This window comes from Tupaia chinensis, unplaced genomic scaffold (assembly GCF_000334495.1).
Source record: "Tupaia chinensis unplaced genomic scaffold, TupChi_1.0 Scaffold000018_1, whole genome shotgun sequence".
NCBI lineage: Eukaryota > Metazoa > Chordata > Mammalia > Scandentia > Tupaiidae > Tupaia > Tupaia belangeri.
In genome coordinates, this window is record NW_006159448.1 from 1,538,200 (window position 1) to 1,545,589 (window position 7,390).

The 7,390-nt window shown below is 38.0% G+C and overlaps 1 pseudogene; it reads left to right on the top strand.

Annotated features, from left to right (window-relative positions):
• The first annotated feature begins 5,012 nt into the window (after positions 1-5,012).
• LOC102490228 (28S ribosomal protein S33, mitochondrial pseudogene) lies at positions 5,013-5,463 on the top strand (annotated as a pseudogene).
• Positions 5,464-7,390: the final 1,927 nt, after the last annotated feature.

Genomic DNA, 7,390 nt, shown 5'->3' on the forward strand with positions numbered 1-7,390 from the left:
GAAAGAAAGAAAGAAAGAAAGGAAGGAAGGAAGGAAGGAAGGAAGGAAGGAAGGAAGGAAGGAAGGAAAGAAAGAAAAGGAAGGAAAAGAAAGAAAGAAAAAGAAATGACCAAGTGTGGTATAGCACCAGTCACAGAACAAGATGACGTATCTTTGTTCTTAAAAGGTATAGGGTGCTATTATTCTACATACAAGACACACAAATCTGTTTTTTGTTTCTCTTGTTTAAAAACTATTTGAATCAATGGCAAAGGCTGTATTCAGCTATTTCTGACATCCCAGCCATGTTACCTAAGAGAAATATAAAACCATTCCTAGCTTAGTGATATTTTTCTTACTAAGTTATGATCCTGACAACTATCATAAAAAATTTTTTTCCAAATTCTTCTTTCGAAAAATTACATGATTTTCCTCAGCAAGCAAGTACATTCTTAAGCAGATTGAGTAATATCTCCAGATGCAAAGATGACTTGTCTGGACTAGAGGGATTTTATGAATTTTACAGCAAAGGTTCAGAGAATGATTGGTATGTGTGATAAGTCCATCTTTTCCTTTAGCATCATTTCCTTAGATCAAACAGAATGCTCTCTCATGCGAATTAGCTGTTATAAACTGACAGTAACCCGCCTTAAGAAACAGAATTAGATTACATAGTCGTTTGCTTAGTATTTTCTGCCATCTAAGTGCAGAAGCAGAAGGGTAAATAATGACTCTCATTTCTTATTACATATTTAGGGAAATAAAAATATATCTCTTTCAACTATGCCTTACACACTTTGATACATTGCCTCTTTCAATCTTCAAAATAACTCTATGAAGTAAATATCTTTATATCCACTTCATGATAAGGAAGTGAGGATTCATGAAGCTAAATAACTTGCCCACAATCACACAAACGAAAAATAGCTGAGCAGTGAACTATTCTACATGGATCTTGGGGGAGTGGGGGGAATCTAAGCAATGCTGTGTCCCAGGAAAAACATCACCTTTTTACAGTGAAAGAGTATACAAGCTTTATTGTTTAGTTCTCATTAAAACAAGATTTTAACCCAATCCTGAAAGGAGAGACTCTGTTGTAGAACATAAATACCATAGGTTTTCTAATCCTGGTCTACTGCTTACTGGTTATATAACTCTGAACAACTGACTTACGTATACCTGTAGGAGGGAGAGAGACACCACTAGATACACCAAAAATGTGATTAAATTAAAAAGAAGCAAAACATTTAAGGGACACAAAAATGGAAAATTACCTATTGATGATAATATGTATGGTAATGTCTTTGAACCAAATACAGTGTATTCATGATGGCAAAATTCATTTGGTATGCTGTAAGGATACACAGTGATAGAGTGCAAAATAAATAAACACATTTTTAAAATAAATAAATGAATAAATAACAGTGGTGGACTGGTTTAAAAGATTGTTCAGAACTTTAAATGAAATAATGTGTAGAATTATCTGATAGAATGCTTAATACTAAGTAAATGCTACATTTTCTTCTGCTCCACTTTTTATATTTTTGAAAATAATGTTCAATGAGAGGCTATGTGTAACACAACTGAAACTGGGAGAGAAAGATCTTGGGTTGGCAACCAGGGACCACCCTAAGCACACTAGATACATACATGCATGCCTGTGGTCCAGGCTAACGAAGACTGGGGGTGGCTTACAGTGTGAGAACACTGTCGTGTTCCATCCTTCATGGAAGAAATAACTAGAAACTTCTGAAAACTAATATTGAATACAATATGGTAACATATAATTTCACCTCAAGAATATATAATACAGATTTTTCTATACCATATTGTTCTCTAAACCTGCCTGCCATTCAATGATTATAGGTTTACATTACCATTTTTTTTTTTGAGAGATTTTCACTGTAGGGCGCGCGCTTGCCAGACAGACAGAGAGAGACATAGAGACAGAAAGCGAGAAATCACCCCCCGGGGGGATGGTCACGCCGCAATCCCTTCTCCTCCATTCTCCGCTCGGGATCTTGGGCACGCACACACATGTGCCCGGCGTGAGTTTTAAGCCACCGGGTCCAGGACATGAACCGCGGTCGACTACGTGGGAGTCCAGCGACATAGCCATTACGCTAACTGCTGGTTCCTTGCATTACCATTTTTGACGATCTATTGCATTCCATTTTGTGACTATACTATAAATTAACAAATGATTTGTGTTTAAACATTTGATCTATTTTCTAATTTTCGCTATTACAAATGGTTCTATTCCCCACATCTCTGCACAGGGTTCTAATTATTTTCCTAGTAAAAATTATTTGAAACTCATATTGCCGAGGGGCTAGCAGGTGACATGGTGGTCAAGGCACTGGATTATTACATGGCTGACCATGGTTCAAGGTCCATACCTGGAGGTTTGCTTTCACATTTCTGTCTCTCTCTCTCCCTGGTCAAATTTAAAAAATAGTAATAATAATAAATTTAATTAAATAAATTATTCTTTAAACAACAATAAAGAAAGAAAAATAAAGAAATTCTTATTGTTGAATCAAAACTAATCCAAAATTATAAGGGTTTTTTTGGGTTTTTTTGCTTGTTTGCCTTAGGGCATGTGTGCTATCTGGAGAGAGACAGAAATGGGGAGAGAGAAAGTGAGAAATCACTCCCAGGGGGAGATGACCCTGTCACAATTCCTTCTCCTCCATTCTCCTCTTAGGATTTTGGCCACACACGCACATGCACCTGACATGAGTTTTTAAGCCGCTGGGTCTGGGACTTGAACACTGCTTGCCTAGTGAGAATCCAGCAACATAACTATTATGCCATCTGCTGGTCCCTGTATTGCCTTTGTTACAATCAACCTGACACTCTGGTACCTTGAAGTAACTATTCTTTTGCATCTGTCTTGTAATTTAGATTTATTAAATATTTTCAACCTTTTATTTATTTAGTCCTTAAAATAATCTTACGGATATATATTCTTGCCACATTTTGTAGTGATAACTAGATATGAAATAACTCTCCAAAATTATACAGAGCAAGGCTAGTTTTAAAAGGAGTCATAGTTCATGCTAGCAGATAACATGGTAGTTAAGGTGCTGGACACCCACACAGCCAACCAAGTTTCCAGTCCCAGACCCAGTAGTTGAGAATCACGCGGGGTGCCTGTGTGCCTGTGCTTAAAATCCTGAGAGCAGAAGGGAGGAGAAGAGACTGCAGGATGTCCATCACCTCTGGGAGGTGATTTCTTACTTCCACTCTCTCTCTATGGTGAGCAAACACACTTTTGGAAAAACAAAACACAACAAACCAAAAAAACACACTATGGTTGAATACAGTTCTTCTATCCATAAATCCAGCCTTCTTTTTTTCACACTCAGATGGACCTCCTATATTTAAAAAGACTAGGCAGCTGCCTTTTCTGCGGTCACCTATTCTGGAGCTGTCATATGAATGATATGAAATAATTCTCCAGGATTATACAGAGCAAGACTAGTTTTAAAAGGAGTCATAGTTCATGCTAGCTACTCATATGACTTCCACAGAGATCCAAAATGAGTCTGCCCCCTCTCCCTAGCACCTGCTGTTACGAACTAACTGTCACAGTTTAGAACATGGCTCTTTGGGACCAGCAGATGCCCTAAAGGTAACATTGCGGAATTCCCACGTAGGCGACCTCAGCTCAAGTCCTGGACCCGGCAGCTTAAAACAAGTTGGGCGTGTGTGCGTGTGTGCCCAAAATCCTGAGAGAACACTGGAGGAGAAGAGATTGCAGCATGACCATTACCCCTGGCATGTGATTTCTCATTTTCTGTCTCTCTGTTTTGTTCTCTCTCTCTGGCAAGCCCACATGTGCCTTCTAGCAAAAACTTCTCTAAAAACAAAAAAGAATATGACTCTTTTAGTCCTAACTCCATAGCATAGCAAACCACTACCAACCTGGGAGTCAAAGGCAGTAAACCCTAGGCTGAGCACTCAGAAGGCAAAGTGACAGAGAGAAGCAGGCCCTCAGGAGATAGCTGACTCACATGAACAAGAAACTCCAGCCACACTGCTACTGTGAAGCTTGTTGGATCCTTTTCCTAACCTCAGTTCCATCTCACCAGAGCTAGGGTACAACTTCCATGTTGGTGAGATCCCCTCCTTATAATACTCTCCTTCATTTAAGCTAGTCTGAATGGGCCTCTCTTTCTTCCTACCAAGTGAACTCCAAATAAAACATGCTGGTCTGACTAGTATTTTTTCTTCGGCACAATGTGTAAAGACATATTTATATAAGAGATTTGGCGAGTTAATATAAGGATGAGTAAATACATTCACACACAATATTGCAAAAAAGAAAGAAAGAAAAAAAAAACCTAGTCCCCAAAGATTGAAATAATTCAAAAGTCACGTAACTATGTAAGTATTGCGCACGTTTTAAAACTATGATTAAAGTAGAAAAACTGGGTTTTGAATTACTTGTCATACTTATTTTAACCAACTACTGTCCTGTGACTTGAAGATACAAATGAATAATTTGTGTATCTTTTTATAGCATTCTTTTTCTGGTTTTCCTGGTGCTAAGATTTCACTTTTTTGGTTAATGATTTTTATACAATGGTTATAACTGTTGACTTTTATTTTCAAATTTTTATGTAGCCACCTTCCTAATGCAAATAAAGAAAGGCAGATCATTTTCATTTTGTTGTTTTTACATATTTAGCTTTTATTTTTGACTGAACCACTTACCTGCTTTATCTACTGTATGTTTATTTTATTTTGTATTCAGCTGGATGAGATGTGGTTCTTCATCTTACTTTGCATATTAAAATCACCTACAGAACTTTATAAAAATATTCAGAAGCTTGCCCCTGTTACCAAATATCTTGATTTAAGTGATCAGAGATGAAACTCGGGTACTGATATTTTTACACTTCCTTTGTTACGACTTGAATCACCAGGATTGAAAATCAGTTTTGGAGAGGGCGGGCCTTCCGGGAGCGGCAAGTAGGGGAGGACGGTCGGGGCCAGAAGGACTCTCGCACTTTGCTGCTCAAGAAATGTCTTCACGTTCGGAATATGCCTCGGAATATGCCGTGCGCATGAGTCGTCTGAGTGCCCGGCTACTTGGGGAAGTCCTCAGGCCTACTGATTCCAAATCCATGAAAGTGGTGAAACTGTTTAGCGAACAGCCTTTGGCCAAGAGGAAGGAGACTTACGATTGGTATCCAGATCACAATACCTATTTTGCACTCATGGGGACACTCGTTTTCTCAGCCTCTACAGAGATGAGCATCAAGATTTTAAGGATGAGCAAATGCGTTTAAAGAAGCTTTGTGGAAAGGGGAAACCACGGAAAGGAGAAGGGAAAAGAGCAACCAAAAAGAAATAGTGTCAGCCCATCAAGAGAGGACATTTCCTCAGTGACTGAGAAGAAAGTGCATTTATGGTTCTTCACATGTTGGAGGAATGGCCTCTTCCTAAATGAAGGCCATTTGGAGAAACATAGTCATCTACCTGTTGAAGTCTCATCCCCTTAAATTGTAACTGGTTTCTTGAATACATTCTAATTTTGCAAAATTATTTTGGCCTTGAATCTATTATCTGGGGTTTACCTAATTCTCTAGTGAAATTAATACATTATTGCTTAATGACTTGTTTGCAGTAGGGACGGGGATATTGTGGGAGTGGAGGAGAACCCTCATTAAATGACTGGTAATTTCCTCGTTAAAAAAAAAAAAAAAGAAAGAAAGAAAGAAAACCATTAGTTTTGAAAAACCTACCCTACCTTTTCTAGAAATCCAATTAATCCATGCCAGTATTGATGAGTTTATGGTTTATTTGATAGTCAGACAAAAAGACATTGATACAGATGACAACCCTTTGGATCAGGAAATAGAAGAAATATTCTTGATTTATCTGGAACACAGCAATGCGGTGTGTGAAATGAATATTTCACAGGGAGGATAGGGAAGTTTTACACAATCTTGGTTCCATGGACAGGAATGACTATGCTGGAAACAAAGCAAATTTAAATATTTCAGAACTAATATTTACTTATGTCAGTAATGATTCTTGACCATAATTTGCCACAATACTGTCAATCATTTTTATTTGTTATTTTATTTTTAATTTTTTGAAGGTTTTTGCCATAGAACATGTGCACTTGCCAGAGAGACAGTGAGAGGGAAAGTGAGAAATCACCCTCCAGGGGAAATGCCCATGCCACAGTCCCTTCTCCTCCACTCTCCTCCTTGGATTTTGGGCACGGACGCACACACCTCTGGCATGATTTTCAAGTCACGAGATCCAGGACTCAAATCATGGTCAGTCACATGGAAGTCTAGCACCTTAACCACTGGCCTCACTGTCAATCATTTTTAATGCCAGGCACCGACATATTTCTTTGCCACTACTAACGTTATTGTTTATCTTCTTAACAGAAAAACTACGAGCTGTCACACTTTGATGGTATTTTATATCAAGTTGTAAATGTCTCTGCAAACCAAATTCTTCTCCTTTGGGAAAGAAGTACTATGTTTGGACTCAGTTCTCTGGAAACAGATTCCTTGATGCAATTGGAGGCATGAGAAATAATACTTGTATTCACCATGGAACAGGGAACAGTCTTGTACACCATGGAACAGAGAACAGTCGTGTTCACCATGGAACAGAGAAGAGTCGTGTTCACCATGAACAGAGAATAGTCGTATTCACCAGGGACAGAGTAGGGGAGAGGTCAGAGTCTGTGTATGTGCTGTGGCCCATGACTGAGTCATAGACAGAAGCTGCCATCCTGGGAGACAGCGCAGGCACTGGAAAACATAGGAAGGAGGAGTAAAAGACATGCAAGAGCAGGCAGGATGTGCTACAGGACGCGTCTTTCCTTCTGTTTCCTAGAGCAGCTCAACATCACTGGCTTTCTTCATCAATTAAGATATTTCTGAAATTTCAGCCAGTCTTACCCAGCAAACCTTTCATAAATAAAAAAAGGTCAATAGACTACCTAAGTGTAGACATTGTGTTTAAACTACAGAATTTAGATATATAATTATTAAATATCTATAATTCATAAATATAAAGATATATGAATTTTAAATTATACACTTCCTAAAATAAAATATTTTATTTAATATAAATTGGTCCCTGTGTAGGAATGGTTTAGACTCTAGAAAAATGTCAATCTTACATCTTTATTATTTTAACAATTAGTGGTATAAAGGAACTTCTTGAAACATATTTTTAGACTTCAGGAGGAAAGTTAAATCAAAATATGGTGTTCTGAAGGACTGCTTAGCATTTCTACTTTAAAAATGAAGCTGCCTTTACTTCAACACGTTAGGTTGTCGGGAAAGTCATGACATATTTTTCTGGTGTTCTGTGCAAAAATGCATCATGATTTTCCAGACAACTCTATAGTATAAATTAAAAAGTTGCT